We start from the raw sequence: 16,983 nt of genomic DNA on the forward strand, positions 1-16,983 counted from the left end.
ATCATACACCTTTGAAATGTGACTGGTGCATTACAAAGACCGAAAGGCATATGACTAAAAGCAAAAGTACCAAAGGGGCAGGTGAAAGTTATTTTCTCCTGATCCTCCGATGAAGTAGTAATTTGGTTGTACCCAGAATAGCCGTCAAGGAAGCAATAAGAAGCTTTTCCAGTAGCTGATCTAACATTTGGTCAATAAAGGGAAGTGGAAAATGATCCTTCTTTGTGGCTACATTCAATTTGCGATAATCCATACAAACTCGCCATCCTGTTGAGATGCGTGTAGGTATTAATTCTTTCTTATCATTGTGAACCATTGTGATGCCACTCTTTTTCGGGATGCATTGCACTGGACTCACCCACTTGCTATTAGAAATCGGGTAAATAATTCATGCATCAAGCTATTTTATGATTTCCTTCTTGACAACTTCTTTCATCTTCTCATTTAACCATCGTTGCAGTTCAATCGATTGCTTGCCTTCATCTTCTAACTTGATTTTGTGCGTGAAAAAAGGACTAATACCTTGAATATTCACAATATTCTAGGCAATAGCTCATTTGTGATGCTTACAAATATGATTCAATCTCTTTTCTTGTGTTTCATCCAATGTTGCAGAGACAATAACGGGAAGAGTATTGTGATCACCTAAAAAAATGTATTTGAAATGAGGAGGTAGTGGTTTTAATTCCAAAGTAGGAGCCTCTTCAATCGATGGTTTGAAAATTGGATTTTTTTGTTGGTCAAGTCTAAGGATTCAATTTTTCCATCTGTGTTTGATTTCAACATTACTAGCTTTAATTGTGCTGCCACAATTGTCTAAGGATTTTGCCTCAGATGTCACTGCAATCTCTTCAGCAAGGACTGTGCTTTGGTTGTTAAATTCTTCCTCAATTAAATCATCTAGCACATCGATAATATGGCACTCTATTTTATCCTTGTGATGAACAGACTCGAAAACACTGAAGGTAACTTGCTCATCGTGTAACAGCTTGATTTTGTGGGCTAGTTAGAATAGTGGTCTTGAGACCACAAATCTGAAGTCAGAGAAATTATTTTATTATTAAAATAGAGTCATAGCATGTTTATAATAGTGCATGAAAAATTTGGTGAGCTAATTTTAACGTTTGTGAGCCCAAATGAGAAAAAAGGACTAAATCGCATAAAGTGCAAAAGTCTTAAATTGATAACTAAAGGTGCCAAATTGACATGTTTCATAAATTGGGGGTTTTTAAAGTGAAATTGGGCCATTAATTAGGTGATGGGCAGCCATAGTAGATGGAAATGTTGAAAAGTCAACATTAGGTGAAATTTGATGACATAAGGTGTATTATAATAATACCTAAGCCTAGCTATCATCTTTTTCTTTCATTCTCTCTTCATTCCACAGGTATTTTTAGCCATTGTTAAGGGTTTTGAACTTCAAAATTTGCAGCAACTTATTCCTCTCACAAGTAAGTGATTTTAATGAGTTTTCTTGAAAATTTTTTCATTTTTGAGACTCGTGAAGCATGAGCTTTCAAATAAGGGGTTGATAAGGCATAATTTATACATATTTTATCCCATGCTTAAGCACATGTTTGGATGAATTATCATTAAATTTGAGGAATTTGATGCTCCTAATCCTTTAATTTCATGTCTTATACTTAGGTGAGAATAGGATAGTAAAAAGAACGAGAAACGGGCCAAAAACAGAGAAAATAGGTCAATGTGGGAAATCAACATGGCCTGGACTTCCTCACACGGGTAGACCACACGACCGTGTCTATTTAACAGACTCTAAACATGGCCTAAGCCACCCAACACGGGCGTGTCACACGGACATGTCCCTGTCGAGCCCAAATCTAGTTCTATTCGGAAAAGGCCACTCTTGAGGGCTTTGAAGCATTCTAAAGCCTATATAAACACCCCAGGAGGTACTTAGAAAAGAAACACAGAGTAGAAGGAAAGGAATTACTCAAAGAAAGCTGATTAATCCATCTTAGAAGCCGAATTATCCTTCAAGACTGAAGATCTCCCTTCAATTTCCTTCAGGAGTTTTTGGGTTTTCTTTATGTTTTGTTATCATTATTCTTCCTAGATGTTTTCTTTTACACTTATAAACTAAACCCCTAAATACCTAAAGGGAATGAGACCTAACACGGATCTTGTTATTATTTTTTGAATTATATCATAAATATTTGACTTGTTCTTAATTATGAGTTCTTAATTCTTGCTTTAATATTCCAGGATATTGATTCAAGTATTGATGTGCTTATTTAGAGGAGCAAAAGTCCCTGTCTAAGAGTAGATCTAGCATAATTAAGCGGATTTCATTGTACCACTAGACATAGGGCGACATAATTTTGCCAGATTAGGGTGAAACCTAATAAGGGAATCCATAGATTGAGTTAATGCAACACTAGGGGTTTTAATTAGAAATAGATTTCAATTAATCAGCCTAGGGTTAGACATTGTTAGTCTCGAGAGAGATAATAATATAACTTAGGGATTTCTACGGATCAAGTTAAGTGAATAAATCATCTGATTCAGAGTCAAATAAAAAGTGAAGTTTAAGTGGAATTTCCCTTGGGTATTTTCCAAATCAATCAGTTTTTCCCAAAAGTATTTCCCTAATTTTCTTCCTGTGCATTCTTAGTTTAGTTAATTAATTTAGATAAAACAAATCCCTTTAGTTTTCAGCTAGATAATAAAAAGAGGGTTAATACTAGTACTTTTAGTTCCTGTGGGTTCGACATTCCGATCTTGCTATAAACTAAACTACTGTTCGATAAGTGCTCTTCCCTTCATCGTGATAATAGTTAGTTTTCAAGTATGATCAATCATAAATATAAAACTTATCACGAGACATCACATCAAGTTTTTGGTGCCGATGCCGGAGAACTAAGATATTAGGAACACTTAATTTTTATTACTTTAGCCATTTATTTTATTGCAATTTAAATTTTTATTTTGATTTTTGTTACTAAATTTTCTTTTTCCTTCGAGCAGGTTTTTATAGTTTATGACTGGAAGAAACCCGTCAGGACCATTACTTTTTTGACAGTGAGATTGAAAGCACAGTTTGCAGAAACTGAAGAGAAATAAGGAAAAACCTAAGAAACATAGAAGAAGGACAAGAGGAAGATATCCATAATACAACCGAAGAGATGGCTGAAAATCAGAATAATTAGTTTCCTCCTGTGGTTGCTGCGGATCCAATAAACCAGAATCCTACTCCTCGTACTATGTATGATTGTGCTAAACCTACTTTAACAGGAGCCGAATCGAGTATAGCTAGACCTGCTATTGCTACAAATAATTTTGAACTGAAACCTAACACAATTCAAATGATACAACAGTTTGTTCATTTTGATGGTTTGCAGGACGAGGTTCCAAACAGTCATTTGGCGAATTTTCTGGAGTTTTACAACACTTTTAAGATCAATGGAATTTTTGATGATGCCATTCGCCTTCGTTTGTTTCCCTTTTCGTTGAGGAACAAAGCTAAACAGTGGTTGAACTCGTTACCACGAGGGTCAATCACTACTTGGGAGCAAATGACCAAAAAATTCTTTCTTAAATATTTTTCGCCGGCTAAAATGGCTAAGTTGAGGAATGATATCTGTGTTGTTGTGCAATGGATCTAAAAACACTCTATGATGCATGGGAGAGATTCAACGATCTATTGAGAAGGTGCCCTCACCATGGGTTACCTCTATGGCTACAGGTTCAGGCGTTTTACAATGATGTGAACCCCTTAACAAGGCAACTTATCAATGCTGCAACCAATGGAACTTTGAATAACAAAACACCTGAAGAGGCTTACGAATTTATTGAAGAGATGTCCCTGAATAACTATCAGTGGCAAGTCATAAGAACAAAGCCAACAAAAGAAGCCGGTGTTTTCAACCTCGAAGCAGTTACTATGCTGTCTAACCAGGTAGAACTTTTAAATAAAAAGATTGACAGATTGTGTGGTTTTACTCAGGTACATCCCGTGATGAGGTACGATTCAAATGGAGGAGGAGTACACACAGAATATCAATCCTTCAACCCTAGCATCGAGGAGGAACAAGTTCAATATATGGGTAACAATAATTCTATACCTCAAAATAACCTATACAGTAACACTTATAATGCAGATTGGAGGAACTATCCCAACTTCTCATGGGGCGGTCAAGGAAATCAAAGGCCACAACATCCCCCAGGTTTTCAACAACCACCTTACCAGCAGGAAAAGAAGCCGAACCTTGAGGAGATGCTAACGAAATTTATCTCGGTGTCAAAGACTCCTTTTCAGAATACCAAAACAACACTTAAGAATCAACAAGCATCAATCCAAGGGCTCGAAACTCAGAAAGGCCAACTTTCCAAATTAATTTTTGAACGACCACAAGGTAGCTTGCCAAGTAACACTGAATCTAACCCAAGGGAACAACTCAATGCAATTGCCGCTCGAGAAAAAGAAGGGTTAGTTGAACCTGAACCAGAATCGAGGCAAGGAATTATGGTAAGTAAAGGTAAGGATGAGGTGGACCACAGTAAGTGAAAATCGGTAAGTAAAGAGTACAAACCTCGTGTTCCATACCCCAGTGCGACAAGGAAAGACCACACGGACGAACAATTTGGTAAATTCCTTAAATTATTAAAGAAATTACATATTAACTTACCATTTATTGAAGCTCTTTCGCAGATGCCAAATGCAGTTAAATTTTTAAGGGAGCTTTTAGCAAATAAACAGAAGTTGGATGAGGCATCGTATGTGGAGTTGAACACAGTTTGCTCAACCGTTCTATAGAATAAGCTACCCAACAAGTTGAAAGATCCAGGGAGTTTTACGATTCCTTGTTTAATTGGTAGCTTAGATGTTAATAATGCATTGGCTGATTTAGGGGCGAGCATTAATGTTATGTCTTATAAAATGTTTAAACAGCTAGGTCTTGGAAACCCAAACAAACTAGGATGAGCATTCAATTAGCTGATAAAACCATTAGATTTCCTTGGGGTATCATTGAAGATGTTCTTGTTAAAATCAACAAATTTATATACCTAGTAGACTTTGTTGTTCTAGATATGAAAGAGGATAGTAACATACCTTTGATTTTAGGACGACCATTTTTAGCAACTGCTAGAACCATTATTGATGTTGGTATAGGTGAACTCACACTTCGTGTGGGTGATGAAACAATCACTCTTCAAGCTTGTAATTTGAATAACACATTGAATATTGAGGGTGGTTGTATAAATCATGCTACTAATACTAATCATGTGGTGCAACCTTCTTTGTAGGAAACACGTTTGAAGAGCATACATGACCATGTTCAAGTAACAACAAAGGACCCATCTATGAAGAACAAAGACTTCAGGTCGATGAACTAAGATGAATGGAGAACACCTGTCAAGGCAAAACCAAAAGCACACGATGTAACACCCCTATAACCCGTGTCCGTTGCCGGGGTGGGTTATGAAGAGTTACTGATTCAAAATTTAATATTTTAAAAACATACACAATAAAAAAATAAAATAAAAATATACATTGCTAAACTCAGTTAAAGATCGAAATTCAAACTTGTATCGACATTCAAAAGTAGCCATATTCACATGGCTTATATATAAGTACATCTCAAAATATCATTCGCTTAAGTTTATTCCATACATGCCATACTAGCTTCAAAATATAGTAGTACCCAAAAATGATAGATAGTGTGACGAGTAGCTGACTATTCCCTTTCCTAGCAGGTAACTGGAATCAACAATCTATAAAACAGAGAACGTAACAAACGAAGTAAGCTTTCAAAGCTTAGTAAGTTTTAAGCATCACAAATAATTAAAACTTATCGAAAATCAAAACATTCATTTAATTCAAATTGCTTCATGGCCGAATACACATAAACATAAACATAGATTCTCAACACATATTTTTCTTTTACTAATAGTTCATACGATGCATTTAAAATAAATAATCTCATATATTAACAACATTTGACCGAACAGGTCATTGCTTTACTCGTAGAAATAACAATCATTCACACTTAAGTATCATTCTTTAATACTAATAATTCACAAATCATTGACTGAATGTACATGAGTACATAAATAAATTTTAATATATAATTCATATACAAATATACCATGACCGATTAAATCATTCTCATATTCACAAATATAACCATCAATTACACTTATATATATATAAATGTATATATATATTCTTCTTTGATGCTATGATTCACTTCGAAATCAAATCACCGATGTGTAAGTAATACGTACCTGAACATCTTAAATGTATAGTACTTACTCAACGATGGTTTACTGCGAACATTCAATATCGTAGTCTTACTTAATTACTGGCATTAAGCCTATCAGGTCTTAGAACTTGAAACCAATTACCAGCACAAGCCTGCGGGAATTTAAACCCGGTATAATACCAGCTCGAAGCCTGCGGGACTTTTGCCCAGACATATTTCCAGCACGTAGCCTGCGGACCTTAAGTCCGGTTATAATTTCAGCACATAGCCTGCGGACCTTAAGTCCGGGTATAATTCCAGCATATAGCCTGCGGGTCTTTAAGCCCGGATATAATTCCAGCATATAGCCTGCGGGTCTTTAAGCCCAGATACACATCAAATATCATGCATATTTAATCATATATTAACACAACTTATTCAACATATCACATTAGTAGTCATTTGCTACATTCAGATATAAGCTCCATATGAATACCATCATTTACATTTCGATTCGAAAGCCATACATAAATATCACATATCAAGGCATCATCAATTATATACTAAAGGTGACTACTCAAAACTTACCTCGAATATTTTCGAACAGTCTCGGATCGGCTATTCAACTACTTTCTCTTTTCCCTTGTCCAACCTTGGTTCTCTATGCTCTTGAGCTTAAATTCAACAATTTTAAACTAGTCATTATTCGACTATTCAAGTATTACTTTCAGAATATAATATATATATACGACTTTCACACATATAGATCATAGTAAGTTTATAAGAAAACATTAAGCAACTCGTTAACAAATTTTTATCAATATTTACCACATAATCACAAATTCACAATAAGCTGTCTTCCTGAGCAACAGTCACTAAATTATTTATAATTGGAGCTAAAAAACTCCAAATCAATTGCCGTAAAATTTCCCTGAAAATAGACTCATATATATTTTATCCATAAAATTTTCAGAATTTTTAGCTTGGCCAATCAATACCATATTTTTCTTAAAGTTTCCCCTGCTTCACTATTTGACAAATCTGACCACCCTTTACTTCGAATCAAATTTCTAATTGTACAGAAGTCAAAATATGTTCTCGCTGATTTTATTTGAAACTAGACTCATTAAGCTTTAATAACATAGTTTATTCAGCTTCAAACTCCACTCCCACAATTTATGGTGATTTTCTAAAATCACATTACAGCTGCTGTCCCAAGCAGATTTACTACAATTTACTATTTCACAACTCTTTGCATTCATATCATTTAAACATGTATAGTTATGCAACCAAAACACAAATCATACATACCTTATACTATGCATATCAAAATAACTCCAACCATGATTGGATATAACCGAATTTAAACATGAAAATTAAACCATTTTCGAACTCCTATAGCTCATTCGGCAATTTACAAAATCATACAATTAGAATTCATGTACAATACCGAACCTTTAGACATTCAAACATCTACCCTTTTCTTTTCAAATCATCTAAATGGCAATACTCATATTTTAGCATTTAACTTCAAAACATTTATTCAAGTAACTAAACAAGTCCAAGTTCGGCTATTACACATATAAATACTATCAAATTAAACTTTTAACTAGTTCAAACTTCTCTCATCAACATTTATTCATCAAAACATAAAGAAAATAATCCAATCTCTTCATTAACAACCATGGCCGAATGCTCCATTCACCACCCAAATCCAAAATTTTAACATGGCCTAAGTAAGAAACATGATGATTAACCTAAAACAAGCTAGAATTTTAAAAAAAACCTAACACAATTTACTAACCTTCCTTATGATTCAAATGGCCGAATGTCTTGGTCCATTTTTTTTCTTTCTTTAGATTCGGCTAAGAAGAACAAAGCTGAGACTTTGTTTTCTTCACCATTCTTTCTATTATTATTTTATTTTATTCATCTATATTATAAAGTATAAAGCCATTTAACTAATAATTAATACATATATTTAATATAAAAGCATCATCATGGCCGGCCACTATAAACAAAAATGTATATTTGACATGCAAGTCCAAACCTTTTGTGACATGCATTAATAGACCCCCTTTTTAAAATTACCTCTCACCTTCCACAATTATTTCACATAAGTCCTATTTAATAATTTCACATACAAATGACAAAATTAGAGCATGAAACTTTCACATATGCATGTACACATATAATAAGCATAGAATATAACAGTTAATTATTTTTATGACTCGGTTTTGTGGTCCAGAAACCCCTTGCCGACTAGGGTCAAATTAGGGCTGTCACACAAGAAAAATAAAAGCAACACCACAATGAACATAAGGGTGAAACTAGGCAAATTAAAGTTGGGGACAAAGTATTTTTAGATGAAAATGACCCTCGAATTGCTACTCTAAAGCATAATACGGACAGGGCGACTCCCTTCACGGTAATGAACATCTTCCCACATGGTACAGTCGATGTAACACATACTATATTCGGAACTTTTAAGGGAAATAATACTCAACTCAAACCTTATTTTGATAAAATTGATAGCAGAGGTAAGGAGTTTCAACTCCTTAATCCACCGTAATCACACGAAATTGAGGTAAGTCGAGCTTAGACTATAAATAAGTGCTTTTCGGGAGGTAACCCGAGCACTAACAGTGTTGATTTCTTTAAGTTTTAGTTTTTAACATCTAAATCACTAACTGAGTCCTTGAACACAGGTTTTCCACATCCACACGGCCAGGCACACGGGCGTGCCTTAGGCGGTGCTCATGCCACGGGAGGCGACACGGCCGTGCGATACGACCTGTTAAAATAGAGCAAAATTTTTCCCAACACGAGATTCAATACATTGCCACGGTCGTGCGATATGGTCGTGGGCAATCCTACCAAAACAACACGGGCGTTTGACACGCCCGTGTCTAGAAGCCGTGGTCGATACTGTCAAACTAACACTAGCGTGCACGTATATACACGGGTGTGGAAGAAGCGAACGAGGCAGGACACTGCCGTGTGCACCAATATGCCCAAAGAACACGGGTATGGGCCAAAATTCAAACGCACCTAAATTTGAAAATCACGAAACACACGGGCTGAAATAGGGGTACACGGGCATTCCCCACGATCGTGTGCCCTAATATCTATATAAACCCCTCATGTGCCCCAATATCTATATAAACCCCTCACTATTTATCATCCCCTTCCCAAAAAACCTTAGCCCTAGCCGTCAAAAATCCCTTCTCCCACCACCTACCCGCCACTCCTTTCTACTTTCTCCTTCCATTTTTCTCCTCTCTCTCCCTTCTCCCCTCTTCTCACCCTTGAGCACCACACGGCCTACCCACAAGCACTATTGCGTTTGTCCATTCTCTTCTCTTTATTATCTTGTTATTTCTTGTTTTATTTGAATGGTTTTACTGATAATCATGCTTATGCTCTTTGTTCTTATTTAGAAATTTGCTTTTTTTGTTGATGCATTATGTACATTCATCCATTCTTGTGTTTCCATGGATTTCATGCTATTATGCACTCATTCACTAGGTATTTCGTTAGCACTATTTTTGTATTCCTAATGCTAATAATGATTTGATATATCTATTAGGACCTGGTTATTTTTCAGTAGAATTTCCCTTTAGTCAGTAACCCTTATGAAGTATTTTTATTTAGTTTTAACATGCTTGTGTACTTTTTATAACTTCGTCTTTTCATTGCAGATACCATGACGAACCCAAAAGGTAAGAAGACTACCGTCCCCGCCTCAAAGAAGCGAAAAGGAGCAGCATCGTCCTCGGGTCCTACTGCCGAGATAAGGCATCCATTCCTCCAATTTCCACCAGGACCACAGGAGGAACTATTTCAAATACTACGGTCCCGACCCTTAGGTGTGGGCCGTTGCATTGATTGGACCTCTCTAGAGCAGATCCAACTGGCTGACGCAATCTGGGCTCTCCTAACTACTGACCCGTGGGGGCTCTTCTTTGAAATCATTGAGTCGACGTACCTCGAGCTCACAGTCGAACTCTGTTCAACCTTCCACCTTCAAGTCATTATGACAGAGTTCGATGATCCTGAAATGGTCCAGTTCTGTCTCAGCGGTTTAGTCCGCCAGTTGAGCATACCTGAGTTCGGAGTCGCACTGGGACTATATATAGAGAAGTTCATAGATGATGACGACTTCGTCAGCCTCTATCGCCATATCCACTACTCTCTTTCAAACTGCTGGAAGGCCCTAGTCCCTACCTCAACCATGTATGATCCTAGCCGCTCCAAGGCATCCGCTCTAATCATATCGCTGAGATACTTACACACCCTCCTAGCCCACACCCTGACAGGGCGGCGAGAGAGTACTGGCGTCATTAACACTCGCGATGCCTACTTTTTACGGAGTATGGCGCATGGGCAAGTCTTCGACCTTGCTTATTTCATTACCCTCACCATTCGACATCAGACAGAGTGGTATAGGAAGGGAGTCATTTTCATCGACCCTTATGTGACTCGACTGGCGTGGTACTTCGGTCTCCTCAACATGGTGGCACAAGCATCCTCCCTCACTTTCATCAGTCAGATGTCCCCACAGGGCATCTCGAGTATGCTGCATATGAGGATGATCGAGCGACAATGTGGATTTGATCCTCTTCAGTACCGCCTAGTCTAGCCAGCCGAGTAGGAGGACCCAGCCTCTTAGCCTCTTAGCCTCTTACTAATGATGTCCCTCCACCTCACAAGGATCCAGCCTCTTAGCCACCACCTATTCATCATCCATTTCATGCGGCGGCTTCACTCTCTGACATCTCTGAGCGACTCACTCGATTCGAGCAACAATGTTTTCAGCGCTTTGATCACATTGATGCAAATGTACATCAGATTTGTCAGCACCTTCACATCTCATCGCCGCCCCCACCTCACGAACCATCTGGCGATGAAGATGTTTAAAGACTTTTATTTATTATTTTTATGTTTTTACTTTTATCTTTTTAAAACTACTTTTTATTTTATTTTTCTTTAATTTTTATTTTTACTTCATCGTTAGGTTTTATAATTTATATTAAACAATTTATACTTTTGGCCATTTCTTTACGGATAATCATGCTACTTTATATTTCCTAAAGAGTTATTGATTCTATCGCAATTATAAAGAGCTCCAAAGCTCACTATTACTTGGGAATTTACAACTCCACAACTGCCATGCCCTGCTCGACCATGACCATAGCTACCACTAGTTATAATATTCTTTTGGCGTAGCACTTGTGGAACATAACCTTTACCACCACCGGAGTATCCTCCTCCAATCTCATCCTTGCCTTGGCCGATTACTCTCCATAACTCCAATTCAAGGATTCCATTTAACATTTAGGAAGTTTCACTTTTATCCCTATCTTATGATCTTATATCTATATTTTTCAGTAAATCTAACTTTGTACATTGAGGACAATGTACATCTTAAGTGTGGGGGGGTTATTTATATCATTATCTGAAAAATCCCTGAACTGTGTCTTATTCTCACGTAACTCACTCATATCACTATTAGAATGAATTTTGATCAATTTATGATTTTTATTGATATGTCTTGAATTAAAATATAGGCATTTATGTATTGATTGTTTAAATTTTAAATAATTAGAGAATCAAGCATGATAAGTTGATTTTTGAGAATTAAAAATATTTTAGATTGTTTCCCCAAGTTTAGGTATTATCTTGAGTTGAAAATCACAGGATTAACATCAAAAAGCCATAAATTTTGTGAGATCTTAAGCCTTTAGAGCATCTATTATTTCTTTCATGCTCACTTTTATTATTGCTATGAGTGCATCAATATTGATTTGTTATTCTAGAACTTGTTTAGATTATGCATGTCAAGACCACACCATTGATTTGATATGTCGAGATGATAAAGGCACTTAGGTTTAACCCACATACTCCATAAAAGTCTACCCTCATAATTAACGCTTAGTGAACCCCCTTGAGCCTAACAAGCTGTTCATTGATTTACCCTCAATATTAACCCATATCCCATTATTGTTGAAATCCCCTCAATTAATTTGATCCCTATTTTTGTCGAGATTTGATTTGAATAAATTGCTTAGCTATGTTTTATTTTTGATAGTTAGCAAAGTTTTATGTTGATTTGTTTTTAAAAAATATATATATAAATACATACATACATACATATTAGTAGTAATTCTTTGTTTTTGAGCTTAAGTATTTAATTCCATATTCCATGAAGAAAAGATCAATTCCAGGATCTTCTAATTAGGAATGTAATTTGTCAGTCTTAGTATTTTTCTAGTTAGGTAATTTTTCAATTCAATCTCGATTCTAATCTTTTCTTTCAGCTTGTGACCACACCCCCTAACTAAAGCCATGTTACAACCCTGTAAAGACCTTTTGATTGATGTGTCATCTCAATATATAGTGGTGAAGATTTGATTTTCACGCAAGCCTATGGTAATAACTTTCATATTGACTGTTGAGTGCTAAATTTCTTGTCCTTAAACACCTCGAGTGATTTGAGTGAATCTTTAGTGAGGATGTGAAACTCTGTGATATTTTAAATCAAAGGTGATTACTTAGATGAGGGGAGACACCTATGTTTTCATGATAAAATGCTCAACTTGAAATGTTTGAAAATTTGATGTTCTTCAAGTTGAATTTTCAATGAATGATTACTTATGAAATATTTTGAGATATTATTGATGAGAATTATAAGTTGAGAAGAACTTATTTTGATTGTGAGTTGAGGATTTTGCCTGAGGACAAGCAAAAGCTTAAGTGTGGGGGTATTTGATAAGTCATAATTTATACATATTTTATCCGATGCTTAAGCACATGTTTGGATGAATTATCATTAAATTTGTGAAATTTGATGCTCGTAATCCTTTAATTTCATGTCTTATACTTAGGTGAGCATATGAGAGTAAAAAGAATGAGAAACGGGCCAAAAATAGAGAAAATGGGTCAACGTGGGAAATCAACATGGCCTGGACTTCCTCACACGGGTAGACCACACGGCCGTGTCTATTTAACAGACTCTAAACAAAGCCTAAGCCACCCTACACGGGCGTGTCCCTGTCAAGCCCAAATCTAGTTATATTTAGAAAAAGGCCACTCTTGAGGGTTTTGAAGCATTCTAAAGCCTATATAAACACCCCAGGAGGTACCTAGAAAAGACACACAGAGTAAGAGGCAAGGAATTACTCGAAGAAAGCCGATTGATCCATCTCAGAAGCCGAATTATCCTTCAAAACTGAAGATCTGCCTTCAATTTCTTTCAGGAGTTTTAGGGTTTTCTTTATGTTTTGTTATCATTATTCTTCGAGATGTTTTCTTTTACACTTATGAACTAAACCCCTAAATACCTAAGGGGAATGAGACCTAAGAAGGATCTTGTTATTATTTTCTGAATTATATAATAAATATTTGACTTGTTCTTAATTATGAGTTCTTAATCCTTGCTTTAATATTCCAGGATATTGATTCAAATATTGATGTGCTTATTCAGAGTAGCAAAAGTCCCTATCTAAGAGTAGATCTAGCATAATTAAGCGGAGTTGATTGCACCCCTAGACGTAGGACGACATAATTTTGCCGGATTAGAGTAAAACCTAATAAGGGAATCCATAGATCGAGTTAATGCAACACTAGGGGTTTTAATTAGAAAGAGATTTCAATTAATCAACCTAGGGTTAGATGTTGTTAGGCTCGAGAGAGATAATAATATAACTTAGGGATTTCTATTGATCAAGTCAAGTGAATAAATCGTCTGATTCAGAGTCAAATAACAAGTGAAGTCTAGGTGGAATTTCCCTTGGGTATTTTCCAAATCAATCAATTTTTCCCAAAAAGTATTTCCCCAATTTTCTTTCTGTGCATTCTTAGTTTAGTTAATTAATTTAGATAAAACAAATCCCTTTATTTTTTAGGCTGGATAATAAAAAGATTAAGAGTCTATATTGCAAAATGATTAAGAGTTTAGGTTTTGACCATGGGATTATTTAGGGTGTTTTCTGAAATTTTATGGAAGAAAATGAGTCTTGGGTTTCTTATAAACAACTTTTGTGAAAGGTGTTAGCATGAAAACACCTATTAGGGCTAATGTGCATAAGTTGTAAAAGAGATAATAAATGTGTGAAATAGTGGGAATTTGGAGTTTCTATAAGAGTCAAAGAGGTTCGACTAGTCTTGAGAAATAAAAAAATTTGATAAAAATCAATTTTCGGGTCAATGGGTAAAATGGTCATTTAGCCCAATTATGAATTGTTGAGTGCTTAGGTTGATAAAGTGACTTAATAAGTGCATTTTGTTATTATAGATCAAGAAATACCAAGTCCGAACCTAGACCGGGGGAAAGCCAAGCAAACCGACTAAATCGGCTAGTCGCCACATTTTGCAATCCGAGGTAAGTTGTATGTAAATAATATAACTACATTGTTAATTATATGTACTTAACTTATTACAGAATCAATTACTTGATTGTGAAATTAAGAATGTATAATGATAAATGAGATAGTAGAATTTCCGTTGGAACCTTAGGAAGTAAATCAGATATTCATGCCATGACATCTAGGTCATTCGTGTTTGAGCAAGTGTAAGACATGTCGGGGACATGCATCGGCCACATTATGAGAGATAGTGTAAGACCATGTCTGGGACATGACATCGGTATTGAGATGAGGGCTAGTGTAAGACATGTCTGGGACATGCATCGGCCTCGAGACATAAGCCAGTGTAAGACATGTTTGGGACATGCATCGGTTACAAGATGATAGTCAGTGTAAGACCATGTTTGGTACATGGCATCAACTTGAGATATAAGCCAATGTAAGACCGTGTCTAGGACATGGCATTGGCACCTTACCCTATGCTTGAGGCTTATGTAATATCAGGTACTACTCCGAATGGTTCAACAATGAAAGTTATGTTCTTAAGCTAACGAGGAAAGTATAACCGTGTTGTGAGTGGTACAGGTACCTAATTGGTACGTATGAGATATGAGCTCAATATATAATATGTGACTTGTATAGATGGTAAAGAGTAAGTTATGCTTATGCTTATGTTGGTGTTATGAGCATGTTGATTATTGATAAATTGTTGTTGTATACTTACTTATATGCAACTTACTAAGTTGTTATACTTACTCCCTTCCCTTTTCATTTCCTTACAATGCTGCCTAACTAGCTCAAGGATCACTGGGAGTCAGAGATATCGATCACACTATCAACCGAAGCATTCGATATAGTTGGATTTATATTTTTGAATATGACATGTATAGGACTTAGACTTTATTATTTTGTGTCATTGAGGTTTGGCCATATGTACTGGCTTGGGTTGGAAACCCTTCAATTTGTATTAAGCCTTGAATGATGGCTAACATTCATTTTGAATTTATAAAAGATGCATTATCATGGTTGAATGAATGTCTACTGTGGCTAATTTGATTATAGGAATTATGCTTGTTTTGGTATTGGTTGGTATTTGTAAAGAACTACAGATGTAAGGGTGGCAATGAGGCTTGGTAAATAGCCTTATATTGTCTACACGGATAGGCACACGGGCGTATGTCTAGGCCGTGTGTGACACACGGTCTATGTTATGGGCGTGTGGTTTGGTCGTGTGTCCCTTACATGTAAAAGATTTCAAGTCAGTATGTATGGTAGTAAACACATAGGCAGAGACACGACTGTGTGTCTCAGTCGTGTGAAGGGCGCGGCCTAGCACACGGGTGTGTGACTTGGCTGTGTGGCCCTTAAGAATTGCTGACACCAGAAATAGAATGTCCAGGTTTTTACACACGGGCTAGGACACGGGTATGTCACGGCTGTGTGAAGGACACAGGCCAGAGACATGGGCGTGTGCCAAGTTGTGTGAAAACCCCTGTAGGTGTGCATTTAGAATTAATTCCACATGAGTGGAGAACATGGGCATTTCCCTATCTTGCTTAGGCCGTGTGATACACACTGGCCATCAATACGACCATGTTGGAATGCTCACACAGGCATGTTGCCCCTCCCACATGGGCGTGTGCCTTGTGTCAACTGACATTTCTCTATAGTTGGAAAAAGGACCCGGATTGGTCCCGAATGATTTTCAATGTGTGTTTTGGACCTCGTAAGCCCATATTAAGAATATATTGATAAGTTTAAGAAAGTTTTAAATTTTCCATGTCATGAAGACTCAGAATTGGTTATAAGTATGAGTTTAAGTTAGGTAACGCCTCGTATTCTGCCCCGGCATAGGGTATGGGTATGGGGTGTTACATTTAGTAGTATCAGAGCTATGGTTTATTCGGTTCTAGGACTAACCTGGCGAGAGTACGAGTCTAGCTATACATGCCATAATTATATATTGATAGTGTGACGACTTCTGACGATTATAAATTGTATTATCATATAGTAAATGGATCCTGATAGAACTACGACGGATGACGTGGAGAGAAATGTGCCAGATCCAGCCGAAGGGACCGCGCCAGTTGAGAGTGAGCCCGTGACTATGGGCCAAGGCGGAGGGGCTAGAGAAGCCTATCTTCGAATGATGGATGCTTGGTACATGGAGTTCATCTGTGTGAACCCGAACACTCCACCTCCCTCACCTCCTCCGATCCCTCAGTATGCTCCGGTAGCTCTGTAACACCCCGTACCCGAGACCGTTGCCAGAGTCGAACATGAGGTATTTACGGACTTATTTCATTGACTTACACAGTTCATTTTTTTTCCAGACATGCTGGCTAACTGCATCATAGTCACTTTAAAAATCATATCTCGAGTTCCGAAGCTCGAAAACTGATTCCGTAAAT

The 16,983-nt window shown here is 36.7% G+C and overlaps 1 non-coding gene across 1 annotated transcript; it reads right to left on the reverse strand.

The window, feature by feature from the left end:
- Positions 1-3,584: 3,584 nt before the first annotated feature.
- On the reverse strand, positions 3,585-3,690 carry LOC121217619 (small nucleolar RNA R71). Its single transcript, XR_005913775.1, has one exon. It is a non-coding gene; the product is annotated as a small nucleolar RNA R71 (small nucleolar RNA).
- Positions 3,691-16,983: the final 13,293 nt, after the last annotated feature.

The sequence above is a fragment of the Gossypium hirsutum genome, chromosome A02 (assembly GCF_007990345.1).
Source record: "Gossypium hirsutum isolate 1008001.06 chromosome A02, Gossypium_hirsutum_v2.1, whole genome shotgun sequence".
NCBI classification, from domain to species: Eukaryota; Viridiplantae; Streptophyta; class Magnoliopsida; order Malvales; family Malvaceae; genus Gossypium; species Gossypium hirsutum.